The 23,365-nt window shown below is 37.8% G+C and overlaps 1 protein-coding gene across 1 annotated transcript in view; it reads left to right on the top strand.

Annotated features, from left to right (window-relative positions):
- Positions 1–23,365, top strand: part of LOC122806504 (cysteinyl leukotriene receptor 1-like) — a 329,799-nt gene that overhangs the window by 72,989 nt on the left and 233,445 nt on the right. The window lies entirely within an intron of this gene.

Here is a 23,365-nt window from a genome sequence, read left to right as displayed (position 1 = left end):
TGCAGCCTGGGACACTGTCCCATTGATGCTGAGTTTTGGCTTTGGAGACAGCTGTTTTAACCAGAGTGTCTGTGATTTCAGGGACTCTACATTCTTCTGGTATGGTTATGGGTCCTTTTGGGGGTGAGATGGGGATGAAGTTTGCACTGAACCTGTCTGCCAGGATGTTGGTGATATCGGTCGGTTCAGTGTATTTTGTGCCATTCTGCACTAACTGTGAGCAGATCTGAGCATTGCCACTTAGATTCTTGACATAGCTAAAGAATGCCTTGTGGTTATCTTTGGAGTCCTTGGCAATTTTTCTTTCAAAGCTCGCCTTGGATGATTTTATGAGGGATCGTAGTTTCTTGCTGATACTGATCAGGGATGTCTTCCCTTCTTGGGATTTTACTCTTTTCTGTACTAGTTTCCTCCTTCTATTGTATAGCTTGTTTATGGCAGGAGTCCACCAGACTGGTTTCCTTTTCTTGGAGGAGTGAGTCTTGGTTTTGCTTGGGATGGCATGATCCATGCATTCTTGTAGCTGCCCGTAGAATGCATTAGTAAAGGATTTTGCATTTTGGACAGTGTTATTCTTCAGCATGGGGGCTTTGAAACTTTCCACCTTGGTCTTAAGTAACATGAAGTTTGCTTTTGAAAAGTATTTCATGGTGGATTTCTTGTCGGGGAAGGGAGCGGAATATGGATATCCAAAGTGATTTGTTTATGGTCAGATCTAACAAGCAAGGGGTTGACTTCTGATGTGGAACACCGGTCGCCCATGTTGGTGATGACCAGGTCCAATATGTTGTCACCTCTGGTGGGAGTGTTGACCATTTGAACCAGGGTGTTTGAGTTTATAAATTCTAGGAAACGTTGGGCAAGGGAGTTAGTACTTGAGTAGTTCTCCCAGTTAATGTTTGGGTAATTGAAATCACCCAATATTAGGGTGTTTGGTAGGACCTTTATGTTTCCCAGTGTTTCCAGAAATGCGAAATGGGGGTCCTGGGACATGGTGGGTGATCTATAGCAAGCTTCAATTTGAATTGCAGTTTTGCCCATTGTTAGTTGCACATGGATGATCTCTGATGCATTGTGCTGTGCCACTAACCTGGAGGTGTGGGTATCCTTGATGAATATGGATACGCCCCTGCCTTTTGTATTTCGGTTTGGGTTCTGTGGCAGAAATGTATGGTATGAGTTGTAACCTGGTAGTACTGGTGTGCTCTCTGGAGCCTTAAACCAGGTTTCTGTTACTGCACATATATCGATTTTCTCCATACTGAGGAGTGCCTCGAGTGCGTGCATTTTGAGGTTTAGATTCTGGCATTGAGTAGCATTACCCTCAGTTTTTTGTTACTTGTGCTATTTACGGCGGTGGGTTTGTCTTTTGAGCCTTGCCTAAAAAAGGCACTATGGGGTGGCAAGAGCCTTGTTAAGTATTCGAAAGCTTAAGGGTGACAGGTGCAAGCCATCTCTAGTGAAGCAGCGTGGCTTGTCGAGCATGTCATCCTAGGCAGGCAGGCACTGGATCCCCTTTGAATGACACCAGAAACTTAGCCAATTGTTGAAATCGAGAATTTTTTCTTTATACCGTGGTATCATTCTTGGTGAGGGCCGGATGCTGCTTACAGTCAGGGTCATACCGGCCTGGGCTACATGATCAGAGAGCATGATTTCATGTCTCTTTTCATGTAGTCCAGGGAGGTACGGCTCAGGTCATTCACACCAACATGGACAATGACAGTCATATTTGTACTTGTTCTAGAGTGACCTGAGTGCTTGTGTTATGTGGTGGATCCTGGCACCCGACAGGCAGCTAACAGTAACCTTCTCCTTGTTCAGCTTAGTGAGTGGGACGTCAGTGTGCCTGACTATAGAGTCACCTATTACTAGTATGATGGGTATGTTATTTTGCCTTAAGGGCTGTGATTGCATGGCACACTGGTTTTTGTGAAGTATGTGTTTCATGGTTTGTGTTGGGGGGTGGAGGTTGCTTGGATGTTTGCTTTGGAGGTCTCTGTTGGTTTTGCAGATTTTTATTTAGAGCCTCCGAGTATGTTTTCCTGTATTTATCTGTGTTTTTTGCCGGTGCTGGTTTAATGGGTCTATGTAAGACTGGTGGTGTGATGCAAGTATTTCCCTTCTCCTCTTGACTGTCTGATCCAGTCTTGGGTTGAGAGAGCTTAGCTTCTAGTTTGGCTGTATAACTGCATCTCTCGCATGTATTAGTGCCTGGTGGTAGGAGGAGGGGGTTGTCTGTGTACATGAGGCTGTTGTAACATTGCCTCAAAATGCCCAGATTCACCAGTTGGACTGGAAAGTACACCTGCAACTGCCCTTTGGACAGTTAAAATTCAGGTCCAGTTCTATATCAGACAACCTATGTAGAAGATTATATAGGAATGAGAAGTATACTAATTGGTTCTTTGACGTAGTAGCTGATGCATGGAATAGGCTACCAAATTGCATTAAAGCAAGTACTAGTTTGGACACTTATGGGAACAAGTATTTTGGTAATTTGGCAAGCTAGAAGGGCATTAATGCCCATGCTTGAAATATTTGTATGTATTTCAATGCATTCTCAGTTGTTAGCATAATGGTTAAGGTGTTTACCTTTACACAAGTTGTGGGGTTTGATTCACACATGGGATAACTAACTAAACCTAAAGAGGCAGTTAGCCTAGTATAAACCTATCTTCTCCCCGTTCTCCTTAAAAATCAACTTAATTTACTAGCCATGTCCTTGAGAATGCTTGTAATACATACCAAGTCATTCATTCAGACAAGGGGGCTGCCATGCATCTAATCTAAGCTGCCACATTACTTCCTTCATTTCTAACTTAACATCAACATCACCCCTTTAACAGCCTTAAAGACACAGTCAATAATAAAAAATCTGAATCTTTTAAAATGAAGGCACAATAGTGAATGTTTGTACAAGGCATTAGTAGGGTTCAGTTTCTTAATATCATAAAAGTGTTTCCTCATGTGTTCCTTCAATTTATGGATAGTTTTCCCTACATAAAATGCTATGCAGTTTTCACAACTAGCTACATAAATCACCTGAACTGTATCACAGTCACATCTACCTGGAGAAGGCAGTCTTCAAGGCTAATTCTCAATAGCTAAATAGGAACCCTCATGTAATTATTTACGTAATTTGCATATTCCACATTTGGACATGCTATGGACTCAGTTTATAGTTAAATGATCAATGCTCCTTTCCATTACATTCTAAATATTACAGCCTTTGCTGAAAGCTACCATAGGCTGTTCCCCGAAATTAGGCCTATGCATACTGGTAAACTACTCTGTGATCGTAAGTAGTATGGTAATTCACAGATGGCCATACTACACAAGACTGTGGTAAATCAGAGTACATAAGTCAGTGTGGTTATTATCCATATACAACCATTTTGTGCTATGGTACTATCTGAGCATGGGAAGCTGGGTAGACCAGAACAGCATGGACTCCAGTGTCTTTGTTTTCATTCTAGCAGTTAGTGCTCATGCTTCAAGCTTTAAGCTGTTAATAAGCTACTTTCTGTGCCCAGGATGCAGGGTTTGATTCCCCTCACATTCAATTGACTGCAGTGTGTCTCTGAGCAAGCCACTTAACCAAACAGTGCTCGCAGGTTACCCTTGGAAAGGCCTGGCCAAAATAAATTGGTAAGTATTTTGATGACTGGTTGCCTCCAACATTTTTAATGCTATACAATGAACAAGAGGGAAGGCAGTATTGCATGCTATGTGCAATCTGTGAGAAGGGGCAAATAGTAATGGAAAGAATGGAAAATTCCTATAAATTGAGTGGTCCAGAGTTAACACTGAGACAGCTGATTTGCTTGGGAGATGGCAGTGAAGGATAATGGGAGAAGTAGTTCTTACACAGAAGTACTACTGCGGTAACAGGTTGAACTTCTTACAGGCAGATGAACAGAGCCATAGCTAGGATGAGGCAAAAGGGGCAACTGCCCTTGCACAAGATGTAAGGGGCAAAGATCAAGCAAATGCCAATGGTGCAAGAGTATAGTACTAACATTCATTTTTGAAATGTTGGTATTGCATTTGTGGCATACCTCTCAACAACTTTGCTCAAGAATGTTGAACAAAGCCAAAAATGATAAGGTGAGAAACATTGAAAATCGGAACACTTTTTAAAATTAGTCTAATTCATTTAAAGAGTTTTTAAATAGTGGCAGTTTTGTATCAACATGCATTTTCTGAGCGATATGAAGTTTCAGTTTTTTTTTCTTATAACAGTTTAACAAAAAGTTAGCATAGATAAGAGTTTTAAGATAAAAGTACATCTTGCACAAAGAAAAAGGACAGTGACAATAGAAAATAAGCAACCACTTATTAATTATATAAACTTTACAAGAAATAATAGCCCAATACCATATAGCTGACCAAGATCCAAAAGTATGATATATATCACAAAATACCCACCCATGAACATTTTGTCATTCTTTTAGTAAGAAACTCTAAAGTCTGGCATTATTATGGTGCAGTTTTAGAGTAAAAGTGCTTTTTTTTTAATGTAATGGAGGCTGAACAGACAAGTGTTCTGCAAAAGTATTTGTTTATGAAATGCTGGATCTGTATGTGCAATCACAGTTGCTTCTGAACTTAAAGTTGAAAGGGTAGCCAGTTTGGGGAATTGCACAGGGTGTCAGATGAGCTAGCTAAAGTTTTACAGAGAAACTTACTTGTTTTGGCCTTCTGTATAGAGTAGGCAATAATCAGAGCTCAGTAAAAACTCCTTGACTATGGAACTGACACTGACCAAAGGTGACCAAATATGCTTTGATCATATCTTGTAATTTTTCCTGGGGCAGGGGGCATCTTTGCTGAAATTAAAACAGAGTGTTATACTGCTGATGGTATTCTGAGTAGCATATGCTAGGGCCATGTCTTGTCATTTTACTAAGCCAGAGTATCCAGCTGCAGAACCAGAATAAGGCTCATTTATAAGGAGAAAACCCTTTCAAAGAGTATGGGGTGAAAGGCTTTAAGTTGCTACTAGGAAAATATACTATATTGTATAACAAAAAGTTACAAATCCATTTGTACAAGACCAACAAGGAAAGTGTTAGTAAGAATAGCACCAGCAGTGTGCTACAGCATTCTCAAGCAAATGTAGGATCTCACTTTAAAGCACTGTAATAAAAACTACTTGCAGTGCAGACCATTTAAAATATTTCCTGACTACTATTCAAAATAGGAACTCTAAATATAGGAGTTCCACAAAGCTCAGTCCTATGACTCCTTTTAATACATGACTTCCACAAGGCTCATTTATACAACTCCTTTTATTCTCCCTTTTTTAGTTTAATTTCTCCAAATGCTTATGCATTTACATACCTTGACACGAATGGACCCCATTCATAAGTCACTGAATAATTAAAGTTCATGAAACAGTTTTGCTTCAGTCTTTGACTTCTGATATGAGAGCTCTTCTCAGCACGTGCAATGTACCCATAATTGCCTCTTTTTATAGTTCATAAGGGACTACTTTTATTGGTGGCATATTTAGACATGTCTGAAGATTCCTTTTTATTAGCCCAATTGCTCCTACTACAACTGGAACTATCTGTGTATCCTTATTCCACATTGCTCTAGTTTCTGACTTGCAAGTCCTGATATTTTACAAATTTATGTCTTTCAGTTAATAAGACACTGTAGTAAGTGGGTGTAGCAATTTCAATAATCAAAGCAGTTGCAGTTTCTGTCTTTGTCTCTTTAACTACAATATCTGGTTTGTTTGTTTTTACCTTCTTAGCTGTTGGTATGGGGTGATACCCATAATCATTACTTCATTTTCAACAACCCTTTGTGGATCATGATTCCAGTGACTCTCAGCTGCCTTTATATTGTAATGTTTACAAAGTATCTAGTGTAACAACCTTGCCACACCATTACATATTTCAGTATGCAAGCCTTCAGCAATGAATGTATTGCACCCTGCAACAAGGTGTGTAACTGTTTCTAGTTCTGTACAGCAAAACCTACATTTGTCTCTATCTCCTATCTTTTCTATGTATTTTAGGAACTATCTACTATGCAATTCACTATCTTGGGCTGCCAATATTTACCTTTCATATTTTGGTTTAAATTTACCTTGTCTAAGCCATTCGCATGACAACTCTTAGTCAACATGTGGTTGTTTCAGCAGATCTGTATACTTCTTGCTATAATTGTGATCTTTCCATTTAGCATTTCCTTTTTCCTGATCTCATTTTTTGTATTCTTTCTTTTGCTTTATTTATTTATTTATTTGCATTTTATGTTGCCACCTGTTTTTATCCACGCTTGGTTGGATTTCCACACCTGCTTTTTCCTAAAAGCTTGTTCCAATACCTAAGCAAACAAGTCATCTTAGACTTTGCTCATATTTTAGAACTTTTGATATGTTTGCATCCGATGATGTCAATAAATATTTCTGCAATCCCACAATCACTGACCTATATGTGTATTCAAGTTCAAGGAGACCCATGTGTCCTTCAGACTAAAGGATACATAATCTTGGCAAACAATGTTTTTGCTTATCATTTGATGGACAGAGAGCAATTTACTAGTTTTTCTGTCAAGCTTATTCAGCTCTTTTTGTGGCCAGTTGATCTCCCCAAAACTATAAGTTAAGTGGGAAATGCAAAAGTGGATTTATAACTTGAACTTTATTCCTAGATTTCAAAGCAGTTTTCAGTATAAATTTTAGTCTTCTAAAATATTCCTTACTGAATTTTGTTCTCATATTTTCATGCTGTATTGCTGTCCCTTCATGTATTCCAAGATATTTGCACCCTACTTGTCCTAAATCTTTTATATCATATTCCTCCCCAAGTTTTATATTTTCTCAAGTCTTCAGTTTTCCGCTTTTAAATGTTCCTTTTTCACATTTGTTGAGACCATATGACTATGTCATCTGAGAAGGCTTTAACAACTTGTAGCTGTTCTTTCAGGTGTTTATTTGATGAGCTATATACTTTCCGGTCATCCACAAAAGCAGATGAGATATCCCCACACGTGATGATTTTCTTATAGGCAGACTGAATCCATCACCTAGGCTGCTGAGTAAATAGCTTAACAGATTAACAGCAAATTAAAACAGTAATTGTAACAAAAAAATCACCCTGAAAAATTCCACACTGGATTTTCACACCCTGGATAACAATTTGTCCTTTTTTGTGGCTCAGCTGCAAAGTGGTTTGCCATTACTTCATAGTAACTGCAATAAAATTTACCATTGTATGATGGATTTTTGCACATCTGTAAGCATTCTATAATCCATGAGTGAAGAATACCATCCAATGCTTTTTGTAATCTATCCATGTCACACAAAGAATCTTAGCCAGCCAACAGCTCAGAAATATCTGAGCCATTGACTGGCTAAGATTTACCTGCAATCAACTGGACATATAAGCTAAATTAAGTACACTTTTATTTGCACTTTTTTCATATAGCACTGCATTTTATTTTTTTTCACTGAATATTAATTGAATTGAATATCGTGGTCTCTCTGTGTCTCTACAGGGAGCTTGTTAGAAGTGTAGCCAGTGGAAGCAGTGGGGGTAGTTTCACTTCTTTGATATTTTGTGTTTAACTCCTAGCCTAGAGGGTTTGTCTTGCCATAAGTGTTACATCTTGAGTTATTTCTGCTAACTCTCTGAGCTGTTGACTGCTAAGATTTACCTGCAATCAACTGGATGTATAAGCTAAATTAAGTGCACTTTTATCTGCACTTTTTCATATAGTACTGCATTTTATTTATTTTTTTCTCTGAATATTAATTGAATTGAATATTGTGGTCTCTCTGTGTTGCTACAGTTGGTTCCCCATGCCCTGTCCCTGTTCTTGTTGTGGTGTTAATCTTGCTGGCTTTGAAATTGTATGTCCCTCTTGTAAATTTGTGTTTGGACACTCCTTCTGGGCCCATCTCGTTTACTCACTCAACTGAGTACAGTGAGATCATATTTTGATTTCAGACACTCCTACAAGTCCCATCTCTTCAGCTTTCTCTACTGTGTACAGAGAGATCATTTGGGAAGGACAACCCCTGTAGCCTCTTAATCCTGCTCTGTTCCCCCCTCAAAAAAAAATGTATACCTTATTTATCTGTTCTTATTCTAACTGTCTTAGTTTGCTGTTCTGTGTGCTCTTATCTGTTCAGTTGCTTTTACTCTGCACTTATTACTGCTTGTTAGTAGCCTCCTAATTTACTGCCTTCTGCGCTTGTTTTTAGTCATTTGTTAATTTAATTGCAAAAAAAAAAAAAAAAAATTCTAAGCTTGTTTCCTGGCTTTCATGCAACTAGTCTAGTCCAGATACAGATTTGCTGTGTCCAGGACTGTTTGTAAGCTTCTGAGCCCCCCCCAAGCCTATCTGTGTTGGAGGGACGCCTTCTAGCTCATCAGTGAGAGTGGTAAGCACTAGGTATCCTATCTACCACAAGAGTGGTTTCTGGCCCAGAAATTGGAGTTTATTGGTCATTTGGGCAGTTTTTCCATCTCTTTCAACTTTCTGGTTTAAAATCCTGCATTTGCACTTGTTTCCCACCTTTCCTGTAACTAGTCTTGTCCAGTTACAGATTTGCTGTATCCAGGACTGTTTGTAAGCTTCTGATACCCCCAAGCTTTTCTGTGTTGAAGGGAAGCCTACTAGCTTGTCAGTGGGAGTAGTAAGCACTAGGTAGCCATCTACCCAAGAAGAGTGGTCTCTGTCCCAGAAATGATAGTTTATTGGCCGTTTGAGCAGTTTTCCATCTCTTTCAACTTTCTGGTCTAAAAGCCCGCGTTTAGCTTTTCCCACCTTTCCTGTAACTAAACTGTTTGTAAACTTCTGAGCCCCCCCAAGTCTTTCTGTGTTGGAGGGACGCCTTCTAGCTTATCAGTGGGGGTGGTAAGCAGGAGTGGATTCTGGCCGCAAAATTTTAGTTTATTGGCTGTTTGGCCAGTCTTTCCATCTCTTTCAACTTTCTGGTTTAAAAGCCTGTGTTTGCGCTTGTTTCCCACCTTTCCTGTAACTAGTCTAGTCCAGATACAGATTTGCTGTATCCAGGACTGTTTGCAAGCTTCTGAGCAGTGCGAAAATCTGCTCTTCAATTTTCCCCTTAGATCTGCTAGTTCTCTCCTCTCCTGCACTTTTACTAGCTTCTTAGTCTAACACTTTACCAAACATCTTGTAGCAATTATTGTAGCACACAAATGTGCTATTAGCACTAAACGTTCTACAAGGAAACAGCTCCAGTACTTATTATTAATGCACATCCCTCAAGGCATGTCTAAAGATCAGTTCCCTGTGCTTTCTCCTATTAACCTGGTGAATTTGGGCATCCTGAGGCAATATAGAAATGTCCTCATGTACTCTGACAACTCTTTCCTCTTACCTCTCAACACTCAGACTTTTGAGAGATGCACTTATATATCCAAATTGGAAGCCACCCAGTCTCCAGCAAAGACCAGAATAGCTGGTCAAGAGGAGAAGGTCAACACTTGCAGCACACCACATGGAACACATAGACCTCCAGAACACACACCAGCCTTCACATAAAAACACAAACCACACACCCACTTTTGTGGAGGTTCTCAATAAAAATCTACCCAAACAGCAGAGACCTCCAAGGCAGAAATGCACTTGACCACCACAACACAACACTAATCATGAGCCACATAACTCTCCTAAACAGTGTGCTACTCAACCAAAGTCCCTAAGGCAAAACAGCATGCCCAACACACTAGTCATAGGTGACTCAATAGTGAGGCACACTGATGTCCCACTCACTAGGTTGAATAAGGAGAAAGTAACAGTCAGATGCCTGTCAGGTGCCAGGATATGCCACATAATGCACACACTCAGGTCCCTCAACAACAGGTACAAATATGACTCAGTCATTGTACATGTGGGTGTGAATGACCTGAGATGTACCTCCCAGGACTGCATGAAAAGAGACATGGAGGAACTCTTGGGTTATGTAGCCCAGGTGGGTATGACCCTAGCCCTGAGCAACATCTTACCATCACCCAGAATGATACCACAGTACAAGCAGAAAATGATTGATTTCAACAATTGGCTAAGTTTCTGGTGTTGCTCTAAGGGGATCCAGTATCTGTCTGCCTGGGATGACATGATTGACAGACCTTGATGCTTTGCCAGAGATGGTCTGCATCTGTCACTCCTGGGCGTCCGGATACTGGCCAAGGCTCTTGCCACCCCATAGTGTCTTTTTTAGGCGGTGTTTCAAAGACCAAATTACCACTGTAACAGCTACAAACAAATGCAATCTGAGGGTCATGCTGCTCAACGCTAGAAGTCTAAACCTCAAAATGCATTCGCTCAAAGCACTCTTTAAAATGGAGAACATTGACATTTGTGCTGTAACAGAGACCTGGTTCAAGGCAGCAGAAAGTACCCCTACACTACCAGGCTATAACTCTTTTCACACCTTTCGGCCCCAAAGCTTGGACTGAAGCTCCAAAGGTGGTGGTGTTTCCATATTCATAAAGGATGCACACACCTCCAGACGGGTAGCCCAAGATAACGCATGAGAGATACTTCAGATTCAGCTAACACTGGGTAAGACAGCAATTCAGGTCTAGACTGCTATAGGTCCCAACCATGTAGCAAGACTCACACTCCACGTTCCTAAGCACCCTGGAGAATATTAGGGTCCAACCTAACACTCTCATACTAGGTGACTTCAACTACCCCTCCATTAACTGGGAAAACTACTCATGTACCAATACACCTGCCCAACTTTTCCTAGAGTTCATTAATTCCAGTGCCCTGGACCAGCTCATTCTTACCCCCCACTAGAAGTAGCAACATCCTTGACCTGATCATTACTAACATGGGCGACCGTTGCTCTACACCAGTAGTCAGCTCCTCCCTGGTTAGATCCAACCACAAACTAATCACCTTGGAAATCCACATTCCTCCCACCCCCCCAGCCCCACAAAGGTAACCACCATGAAAAATCTCCAAAGCTAACTTTGTACTCCTAAAAACAGAGGTAGCTAACTTCACAGCACCCATGCAAATGGAGAATAGTTGCATGAATGCTGAATCATACACCAATGCACTGTATGAACATGTACACAAATGCATGGATCTCTCCATACCCAATAGAACCAAGACACTCTCCTCCAAAAAAAAGGAAGCCAATCTGGTTGTCCCCTGCTATAAACAACTCTACAACAGAAGGAAGAAACTGATGCGGAATAAGGTGAAGTCCCAATACAGGAAAAACACCCTTATCAGCCTCAACAAAAAGTTGAGGTCACTCATCAAATCCTCTAAAGCTAGTTATGAAAACAGAATTACAGCAAACAGTAAAGACAACCACAAGACCTTCTATAGTTATGTAAGGAATCTCCAAGGCAATACCCAGATTTGCTCTGAGCTACTGCACATGGGTACGTCCTATACTGAGCCAACAGATATTGCCAATATACTGAATGACAGATTCAGTGCCAACTTTACCCCTCCCCCAAAGGACCAATCACAATACCAGTAGAAGGCACCCAGTATTACTGCTGCACAGGTTAAAACAGCACTGTCCAAGGCCAAGAATACAGCTTCTATGGAACCTGATAATATCCCTGGCTGTGTTCTACATGAACTACAGAGTGAACTGGCACCTCACCTGTGTGCCCTGTTCAATCACAGCCTGACCTCATTCTTTGTCCCTATCGAATGGCACACTGCTACAGTCATCCCTCTCTACAAAGGAGGAGTGACTACAGACCCTGGGAACTATCACCCCATTAGCCTGATGAGTCTGATATGCAAAGCTATAAAATGCATCATCATGGACCTAATAAACAAGGATATAGGAAATCTCCAAACTCTGGATCCCACACAGTCTGGTTTTGTGAAGGGTAGATCATGCCTGCTCAACTTGGTCAACTTCTTTGAGTCAGTCACCAGAGCTGTGGGTGAAGGCAAGGTGGTTCATACAGCCTACCTTGATCTGGCCAAGGCCTTTTATACCATTCCTCACTCAGGAATCATAGAAAAACTCACTCAGCTAGGCTCAAACCATGTATCACTAGGTGCTTTGCAAACTGGCTCACAGATAGAACCCACAGTGTGAAAGCAGCTGACTCCAAGTTAGACTGCCGACTAGTCACGAGTGGAGTCCTACAAGGTTCGGTCCTGGGTCCTCTCCTGTTTGGTATCTACTTCTCTGAAGTCCAAGCCAACATGAAGGGACACTAGCTGACAAAGTTCACAGATGACTGTAAGTTGGGAGCTATTATTGACTCCTCAAGTGATGTTGAACTCCTACAGAATGGCCTCACTGAGACCAACGACTGGTGTCAGAACCATGGCCTTAAGCTGAATGCCAAAAAATGTGTCATTATCCCCTTTGGGAAAAACCCAATTCCCATGAATTTCCACATTGATGGCAGTCCACTGAATGCATAAGGCGTTATAAGAGATCTGGGAACACAGATTGACCGCAACCTCTCTTTTGATCACCTCATTGTCACTCTGGTCAGAAAGTCCTTCTATGTGGCACATCTCATTACTAAGGGTTTTGCATCTAGGAAGAAAGAAGTCATTGTCTCCCTCTACTCTTCCCTTATTAGGCCAATCATCGAGTACAATGCTCCATTTGGCATGTACCTCACTAGTCACCTGCAACAACTGGAGAGGCCACAAAAGTACCTCACAAAGAGGATCCTAGGTCTTAAACACTTGTCCTATATGGACAGACTCAAAAACTCCAACTATTCTCTGTCTCATATCACCTACTTAGAGGCAGTCTCTACTTGACTTACAAAGCCATGTCTGACCCAGCTCTGTTAGAAATGCTGTATCTAAAGAAATCCCAATCCCTCTGCACCACACACTCTAGAGACATCAACCACATTACCACAATCAACAGAACATACTGGAGGGACAGGTTCATAACCCAGAGACTGCCCATGGTATGGAATAGACTTCCCATACATGTCAAGCAGAGCACCTCACTGACCCTCTTCAAGAGAAATCTTCATGAGTGGATGGGAAATAGAAAATTCACCCCAGAGATAACTCCAGTGGCTCTACTCGATAGAGAGACTGGGAACTAAGGTTGGGTGGCACGATGCCAGGGTAATCCTATGGATATGCTTGTAAAGGCCCCAGGTCCATTAGCCTAGTACACACATATGAACCTATGAACCAAAGTTCTTTTTACTGGTCTTCATTATGGCTTTGTTTAACAAAAAGATGATTGTTTGTTTCATATGACTCTCCCCTTCTGTTCTATCTGTATCAATTCCTGTATATAACATATATGTTGTTGAGAGACAGGTTATTGGCTGATAGTTCTTAGGGTGATCTGCAGGTTCACTTTTAAGTATGGTTTTCACTATTGTTAGCCAGTCCAGCATCATTTCAGGGTATACATACAAGTAGTTTTTCCTAAGGGTAAAAATCACAGTGCAAAGATGACAATAACTAATCAAAAGTTAGGTACAGCATCCAGATCTGGTGTTTTTCACTTGGGAGCATTTCTTGACTTTATCTCTATTTCAGTAGGAACTACTTCTTTCTAATCCATATCTTCTGTATCAGAGTCTTTTACTTCTTTTATCCACTCACTATCCTTATTGTGCTCAACTTGGTTCTTATAGATATTTCTAAAGAATGCATTAATGTTTTCAATTCTTTTTTTCACACCTTTATTAATTTATCGCTTAAGACATAGCCGACCATGTAGTATCAAAAAAGGAAACAAACCATTTTAACAGTTTTCTTTCATTTAAATACAATATACATCACATATATTTTCTTTGCTACTTATCATCAGTCTAATATTGTGAAAAATTGTTGAATTCCTGCCTTCCCTTAAACCTCACTCCTTCTCCTCCTCCTGAACATTATTATGCATATACTATTCCCACAATTTCCATATGCTTCTATGTAATTTGCTCCTTCCCATTTCTAAAGATCCCCTTTTCAGTTCATTTAACTCTTTTATAATATTCAATATCTCAGATACAGTTGGTGTAGACTTTGATTCCCATTTTCTAGTATTTGTTTTTTTTTTTGTCAGTCAACAGAATTAAACTTAATAAGGCCTTACAATGTCTAGGCAATTCAGATGCTGCATCCCAGCTCAAAATAATAATTTTCTCACTTACAGCCATTTGCTCACCCAATATTTCTGATGGAGTACTCTGTAGGGAAGTTTTAAAATCTGCCAACTCATTGCATATGTTCCCAGTTACCACTTTCTTCTCCATCACACCTCCAATTTACCTGAGGGAAATTCTTTGAAGTCTGCTTGGGGAATAAAAATACATGTGCAAACACTTCCAAGCAAGGATCCTAAACCTTCTGGACATGGTTGCATACTTGGGAGCTATACACATGCATTCCCATTGCTTTCTTGTAAATTGCTTTTCCAGTCTCTCTTTCCAATTTTTTCTAACTTTCCCAAATGATTCTTATAGTTACCATGCAATATTTTATATACCCTATTAATTATACCTTTTTAAAAAACTGCACCTGTTCTAGATTCAAATAAAATCTCAACTCAAGCAGGCATTTCACTTAAAATTCCCCTATCCCTTTCTGCTTGCTTGTACTCTGAGATCAAGCCCTGGTAGGGAATGCAGTCTCTAGCCTGCAATTTAAATGACTTCTTGGCCTCATCCCACTCTATTACCTTTCTTGCTTGACTTATTTGCCCTCAATATCTAGGTTCCTTTGCCAGGTTTCTGCAGTAAATTCTGGTCTCCTTTTGCCTATTTTCTGTACTCTTACTTGCAGTCAACCCTATTGGCAAATCCACTTTCTCCATTCTCATACTAACTTAGTTCTTGGAGTACTTTCTGCTACTTTATGAATATAATATTCTGTATGGTTGTTATTATTCTCATTAAGGATCTGCATCACAAATCCCACTCTCTGTCTATTTCGTGAACTTCCCCAGCTTCATCATCATCCCTTTCCATTTTGAATTTTAACCTTCTGCTTGTATTAACTATATGAGCTGTAACTGTGTAGCTGTAAAATTTCCTTTCAAATCAGGTAAACCCAAACCACATTGCTCTATTTGAAGGGTTAACTTATCCCACTTAATTCTTGCCCTCTTTCCCTCCTCACAGATAAATTTCTTCAATTCTTTATTAATTATTGTCCACAACTTCTCCTCAGATTGGTAAAAGTATGTCTGACATGTATACAAGACTAAAGGGACTTAAAATATTTTCACTGTTTGCATCTTACTATCCCTATCCATAAATAAGAGTGCCCAGTTACTTAATTTTTGTATTATCTTTTTAGTCTTTTGTTTAGTCTCTTACCAAATATTCTTAGCTGCCATAACAGAAACCTATTTAATCCATACTCCTAAATATTTCACCTTATCTTGTCCCCATAAATCTAGGAATTGTTAAACCAATTTGTGTGTGGGTACATAATTTACAGCAAGAGCCTTTGTTTTACCTTCATTCATTTTATATCCTGAAAAGACTTGAAACTGTTTGAAAATATTCTGCAACACTAAGATGTCCTTTTCCAGGTTTATCAAGTACAAAATAATATCATCTACAAATAAAGCCAACTTTTATTGATTATCATACCAATTATATCCCTGTATTTCTTAGCCCTTTATTGTTTTTACCAATGGCTCTAAATATAAAGCAAGTAACAAAGGGAAATGACACCCCTGCCTGGTTCCTCTGTTCAAACACAGCTTATCTCAAAAGAACCATCCCACTTTAACTCTTGCCTCTGATGTTTCATATATCCTTATTATTGTAACAGGGAATGCAAATGCAAATACTTCCACTGCCTTACTCATTAAATCATAGCTTACTCTGTCAAATTCCAACAACAGATGTATTTTTTACATTCTGCGTTCCTCGTCATTTTTCTATTAATGTTGTCAAATGTTTGCCTCCCCTGCACAAAACTAAATTGTTCAATATCTAGCAATTTTGGCAATACCTTTTCCATTCCTTTAGCTAGTATAGACATAAACACTTTACAGTTGTGGTTTAAAAATTGAAATGTGTCTATGTGAAGCTGGGTCTGATGGGTCTTTGCCATCTTTAGGTAACACAGCCAACACAGCTTTATTCCAAGACAATGGTGCTTCCGCTGCTTTTAAAATATTGTAAAAATCTTCCAGATCTTTATAATTTTTTTCCTCTTAACTTCCAAACTTCCACAGGAATACCACTGTGCCTGGTAACTTTCTTGAAGTTTGATTATGCCTCACTTATTTTATCTCATCACCTCCTGTCTTATCTATTAATTGTTGAGCCTCATCTACCACTAACCTGGACATAACTACATTTTCCATAAATAGTTCCATTTGTACTATTTCTTGATTTCCACATTTTTCTGCTACATACAGATTTTCATAACATTTCTATAATATCTCTAAAATCTCTACAGGATCACTGGTTATTTTTCTTTTTATAGGTCCCCTAAGGTTGGTGATAATCCTTTCAACATTCTGTTGCCTAAGTCATTGTGCTAAAAGTTTTTGTGCTCTTGAGTTATTATCAAAACTAGTTGCTTAACTGTAATCTTTCTAACTTCATGTATATTATCCAGATGCTCCCTTATTTTCTCCTTAGCACTCTGCTTTTTTACTTGTCTTGTTCTATGAGATTAGTCTTATTCTGCAATACTTTAACCTTTGTTGGCCCATCTAAATGATTTCTATTACTTAACCATATTGCTTTCTCTTTTATTTTGATCTTATTTTTAAACTTAATTTTCATTTTATCCAAGTCACTAGCTAAAACATCTGAAGATGTATCTATGTTCCCTAATAACCCTCAAACAACTTCCACTATGCATTCCTTAAATTCCTCTCTTTTTAACAAGTAGGTGGGAAAGCACCAGTGTTTTATGTTTACTTCATTACCCTGCATTTTTCTTAGTTTTCTTTTGTGTATGATCAGAAATCGTTATTGGATGTGTGTCAAAGCTTTCAATTAAATGTACATGTTCATATGAAATATAATTTCTACCTAATCTAGCCCAGCTATTGTACCCTGGAAAATAATATCTAAATTTTGTCTGAGTTCCTACTACTGAATTCACATCTTCCATATCAAATATTTCAAAAAAAATCTTCAGAAACCTAACTTCTTTTGCTATATTGTCTGTTCTAGCCCCCCAATACATCCTCAATATTGCAAATCAAATCCCAGTTCCCACCTATAAATAATATTCCCTGCTCAAAGCTGATTATTTCTACCATACTTTTCAGCATTTTTCAGTAGAATACAAATACATGCCATTGTAATCATCTTCCCTCGCTAACAGCTCCTTGCTACCACAAATCTACATTTTTTGTCTTTTTTTCTCATCTGTCACTATTGGAGCTCCTCTAGCAATTAATATAATTACTCCCCTTTTCTTTCCCTTATATTCTACTGAATATCCATTTTGAAATCCTCTCTTTGCCAAATTCACATGGTCATTTCTTTCCAAACATGTCTCCTGCAGCATTGCTATACATACTCTCTGCATTTCTTAGTAAAATTCAATACTCTTTCCTTTTTATCTATACCTGCAAGTTCACTCACATTCCAGGATAATATGGACACCACAGCCATCATGATAAAAAGCTACTGTTCCCACCTATTATACATGACAGTTTTTTCTATATGTGCATTTCTAGCTTTGGTTAAATGCATATACTAATGTTTGTTTCTTCAAATCTCCATTTAAACCTATATCACATTTTCAAGACTTTTTTAATGAAAAAACTCAAACAAAAAACTAAATACATAACACTCCCATCTCCTATTAACTTGGAACAAACACAAAAAATGTGTTCATCTTCAAACATGAAGTTTAAACTTCCTGAAGGGAACAACTGTCCCAAACTGACAGCTGCTGCTACAGGCATCATCTAACCTAAAATTAAGGTTACCCATACTAAAGTGCATATTACAGCCTACAATCCTGCTTACACTGATTGCTGCCTGTTCTTTTCTTATCTCTCCTCTCCTCCCAGATATAAAAAACAGCTTGCATGCTTTTAGAAAACATTAACCTTTATCCCTAAGAAAAAGTGCACTGGCTATCTTTAAACAAAACCAAACTGTACACTGGTTCTATTAACTGCATTAAAGTATTAAGGCTGCTAAGCAGGTTGTTACCTCCTATTTACTTCCCATAACTTCAAACTTATTTTTTCACTGAACTGCTTGCCATTGTACCTTTACATTTTGCATTTCCCTTAGCAAAGAATAATCAGAATTCTCAAGATTAATATGGGCAGACAACTTGTCTCTATGGAAATGTATTTATCGATGAGTCTTTGTAAATTTCACTCATAAAAGAATGCACAGCTGCCCTCAGCTGCAGACATTTTGACTCCACTGAATATTTACCAAGAAGTGGAAAACAAACAAGCTAATATCTTTGCAGGTGCAAGAAACTTAACACTGCCACCACTTTCTTCATTTTGTCTTATTTCTAAAGCCTACGTTCTTATAAAAACATATGTTTACAGCTTAAGCCAAAGCTAGTAATCTAGACATTGACACTTGTAAAATAAAGAGAAAATATCCCAATTCTACATATAATATAGTCAGTGCATTTTTACATCTCACTCCAACTCCAGCAGCCCAAAATCATAGCATATGAACATTAAACTTGCTTTTGTATAGCCTTTTTTTGTACCATAAAACCTATATTTCTTACAACTAAAAAAGTACTTGTTTACTTTAGTAACTGTAACACTTACAACAGTCACTGAAAAGACCCCCCTACATTTAAAATACCCCTGAATACAGACTACACAAAACTGTTTTACAGGATATAACATGCAGTTTATATCATGACCTGTTTTACACCAATGATAGAAACAAAAATTGTTTTACTTACAGTTAGTTTCTCCCCTTTTAGTGTCCTTCTAAACATTAATGATATAAAGTGGGGTATATGTTTACAGTCCACAAAGCTTAACAAAGTCAACAATATCCAGTGTTTTTCAGGTATTTTTTCTTGCAAAAGCACAATCACATTTTACAAATGTGATAAGATGCTTTATAGTCTTCCATTTATTCACTAGTTTCAGAATTGCTGGTTTTCTTCCTGTTCATCTCCATCTCCCAACATCAGACTCTGGTTCAAGTTCAAGGTACTGCTAATTCTTCTAGTTAATTTCCTTTTCTGCCTCTCAAACTTTTTTCCTTTGGAATATTGGGAAAGGTTTCACTGGTGAAATCTCTCTATGAACCTTACTATCAGAAGAATGAGAAGCAGGGTCCCTTTCTGCTTATTAATTCACTTTTTGTTGGATAAACTTTTATTTCCTCCTCAGCATGTTCTGCATTAAATAATGACTTTGATCTTCCAGGAAAAATCACTTAAACACTTTGAAACAGCTGGATACAGATGCTTGAATCTCACAATTGCCTCTTGACGTTTCCTGATTGTTGGGATAAATATGCCTGGTGTGCAGTTAAGAATAATTTTCTACAGTCTGCTGTCTCCAATTTTTGTCCTTTTGCCACAATTTCATCAGGATCATCTATTTCTACTGGTATGATGGCATCTTTACTAATACAATTCTTGGTTGGTTTCTCATGGCCATGTTTGGTGCATACACTTGATGTGTCCTTTCAGTTAACAAATCCTGCTGTGAAACACCAGTCCAGTTGCTTATTTGTGCTTACATAAAATTAAAGCAGTCTTGTTCCTTCCAGTTTCTCTGGTACAGCAGAAAATCTCAAGTTTTCTCTGTGTGCTCTGTCTTCAAACTCTACTATTTTTTAAACAGTTCTTCTTGAGAAACCTCATATTCAGCCAGCTTTTTCTTTATGTCAAACTCTAATTTTTGCAGTTTTATCAGTTAATATGAATGGTTAGTTAAAGTGTCTTCTGTTTTTTCCAGCCTATACTTATTTGAATTGATATATTCCTTCAATGTTTCATTTATTTTAATCACCTATGAGCAGATTTGCTTTATTTTTTCCAATACGTTACTAGAAGCTCTCTCTTGAACCAAAGCTGAATCCTGAACTGCTTTTTGTTGAACTGTAGAATCCTTCCCAGACAGTGTTTTCTCTTCACATTTTCTGGTTTATTTTTTTTTCAGGTTTTCCAAGTTTCTTCTTTTCTGGCGTCCAGGCAGTGTTACTAACCAGTAAATGAATTTTACCAAAACCTTTTTCAGTGGCACTCCTTTTTCTCAGTTTCTGTTTTCATACTATGAGAACTGAAGTCATGCTGTTAATCAGTGTGCAGCCAGCTTGGAAGTCTAATTTCCTGTCTTTTTTGTGGTATCTAAACTATTGGTCTTTTATTTCCTTACTCCCTGTAAATTTTTATTTGGGTCATCCCTAAATTGTTTTTGTATCCTTTCTTTATATTTCTCAGTGTATCTCCTATGTTTTTCAGCCTGTGCAGAATTTTTTAATTTATTGTTAGAGGTGCTATAACTAAAAACCTGATCCGTTTTGATGTTATTTTTGTTTTAGTTCATTCTCTTTTCTAATAATTTGACTGATTTTCTTTTCTGTATTCTTGTAATAATGATACTTCTTTTCTTAACTATTTCACAAATGTTTCATGGAGGTGATCTATTTGCCCCTTTATTTTCCTTTACCAATTTTTCCTTTCTTGGTAATACCTATGTTGTTAGATTCACTGCACAATAATGTATTCTGTTAATTTCTGTTATATCATGCCAATCTCTGCTTATAATTCCAATTACTTTATTCATTTGGCTTATTCATTTTTTGACAATCTTTTTCTTATTCACTTTTGGCAGCCTCTGTCTCTCAAACATATCATTGTATTTCTCAATTTCTGTCAAATTCAGCAAGTCTGCTCTTAAACTATTTTCTTCTTGTTTGAGAGTTTTTTTCTATGGTTTGTGTTTCTCTTTCTGCCTCAGTGTGAAAAAATCTCAGCTTTGAAATAACTGTGACATTTTGCCTTCTGGAAAGTCTTTACTGCTTCCAGCATTTAACTGAACTAACAAGTAAAATTTTCTACTACTGCAGTGATCTACTTCCTCAGTCACTTCTTCAAGCTGTGCCTGTTTTAATAAACCACCATTCTAAAGTGGCCTTTACATCTAGGATAACTAATCTATCACTTAATTTTCAATTTCCACCATTCCTCTATCAAACTGCATACCTGTCACTGCATTAGACTTATGTGCTACTATTCTCTGTTTTTTGTAAAATTTATCACATCTGGGTGTCTTTACCTACATATATTTTGAAATATTTTTGACTTTGCTTTACAATTATTAGTTAATTTTCTGTGTATAAACTGTACCTTATTAAGGCTTGCTTCTTTTCTCTTTAATGTTACAAATACCTGTGGACTTTTTTCTTTTTCTCTTAATACTTCGTTTTTTTTTTATTTTTTTTTATTTGCTTTTTTTCCAGCTCACTCAATGTTTTCTTGTCTACATATTGTTCTGTTTTTATTCAGTCAGTTAATGACCTTAAATTGTCATCTGTAATTTGCCATTTTTTCAATTTCAATAATTTTTCTCTCCTGTATTTTTCCCTGCTCTTGTAGTATAACCCCTTTTCAGGAACTCTGTGTTAGTTGCACAGAAGAAACAAAACACAATTTATTTTTAGTCCTTACGTGTTCATTTCTCTGTTTCTGGGCATCTTGTCCAGCTGGTCAATTTTTTAACATTTGTTGACTATTGTTTCTTATTGTCACAATATGATTCATTCAGCACATGTGGTAACACAGAAACATGGTAAATGGCAGGCAGTAATATACATGATACATGGCCTTTGAGAAAGATGAGGTAATGATGAAGTGTCATAAGAGCAAGCAGGGTTCAGAGTTAATAGTAAGAATGATAATTTAAATGTGGGATGAGAATGGAGGATTATTATTTATTTATTTATTTATTTGTTAACCAGGTTGGTGGGCTGGTCCAAAGACCTTCTTAAAAAACTCATTCATATAATTCATTATTTATTGGAATTATTCACAGGTAGATGTTTGCCTTCTAGTCTGACTTTCAGAACTTCTGAACTTCCACCATGTAGTGCTGGTCTCCTCCTCTAGCCTGAGACTTTGGATGAAGCATGCTTAAAAACAGGAGAGCAGTCTGTATTATCTTCATTTCTTTTTTGCTGCAAGAAACTATTGCCCATTAGTCCTCCTGTATAGTGATCACTTCCAGGTAACTTCCAGGTCAACAAATAACCTTTTGGAAATATCTTTTAGTATTAAAAGCATTGTTGATAATTGGCTATTTAGCCTAATATTTGTGATTTTTGAATTTAGATTTTTTAGATTGTCTTGTTTCAAGCTAAGTGATGTCCCTGGAAAATGATAACTAATAAGTGTAGTTGTGGAAACCAAATTCCATGAAAAGATTTCTTCCCACAGACCCTTTTCTGCCTTGAGAAGGGCCATGACATCCCTACCCATGAACACTGTGTGACCTTTAACAGGAAAACACATAGGAAAGTTAGAAATCTGAAAGTATTCCTACACTGCAAAAAATGTCGCTTTTTTGGGATACGCTAAAGATTTTTGGGGTTAATACTTATATGGAAAAAAAAATCTCATCTTAAAAAATGGAAATGAATAGAGCATCTGAGCCTAATTTTTGGCACACATTTGTTCAGACAGAATGCTGTGCACTTTTCAAGATCAGGGAAGAGAATTGCTAAAGCAGATATTTTGCAAAATTTGACAAACACAAGGCAAGATTTTTGTAAGGTCGAAAATGTATCAGTTCACAGATAGCACCATTTGATGCAAGCCTGATGATTGTTAATGCTAAGATCATTAATATTTTTTTTTTTATTGGAAAATTTGCTACATTCCCACAAGACTGACTGGAAAACTGTTCTGTCAGAGTATAAGTGTTTTACTATAACAGACATTCTAACAAATAAAAATCAGGTGGAGGTGTTATGATAGAGATTAAAGATAGTTATAACACCTGTGATTATTAAATGTTCAGTGATAACACCAATACTATATAGATTGTGTAATGTGAAAATAAAGACAACCCTGGAACATTTAACAATTGTTGGAGTGTAGAGACCACCAAAGTCAAGTGCAGATGACCCATAGGAATTTATGTATTTCTTGCATGAAACACAGAAAGGAAGAATAATAGTGGCTGGTGACTTAAATTTACCAGAAACAAACTGGAATAACATTGATGCAACAACATTAGTAAGGAAATTATTCACAATGTTTGTTCAGGAACAATTGCTTCAGATTGTAAAAAAAAAAATACCAGGGAATGGAATATACTAGACATTGTTTGTGTTCCTAAAGAAATTACCGTTACTTCATGTCAAGTTTTATCACCACTGATGTGTAGTGATTATGGGGTTATAAAGGCTGATTTGTTGCTAGATAATTCTGCCAAACTGAAATCCAAACCAATGTGCAGAAGATTAGTAACAGA

Source organism: Protopterus annectens, chromosome 7.part0, assembly GCF_019279795.1.
Source record: "Protopterus annectens isolate FY-2018-M chromosome 7.part0, PAN1.0, whole genome shotgun sequence".
Classification (NCBI taxonomy): domain Eukaryota; kingdom Metazoa; phylum Chordata; order Ceratodontiformes; family Protopteridae; genus Protopterus; species Protopterus annectens.
Note: the sequence above shows the minus strand (reverse complement) of the source record. Positions and strands in the feature narration are given on the sequence as shown.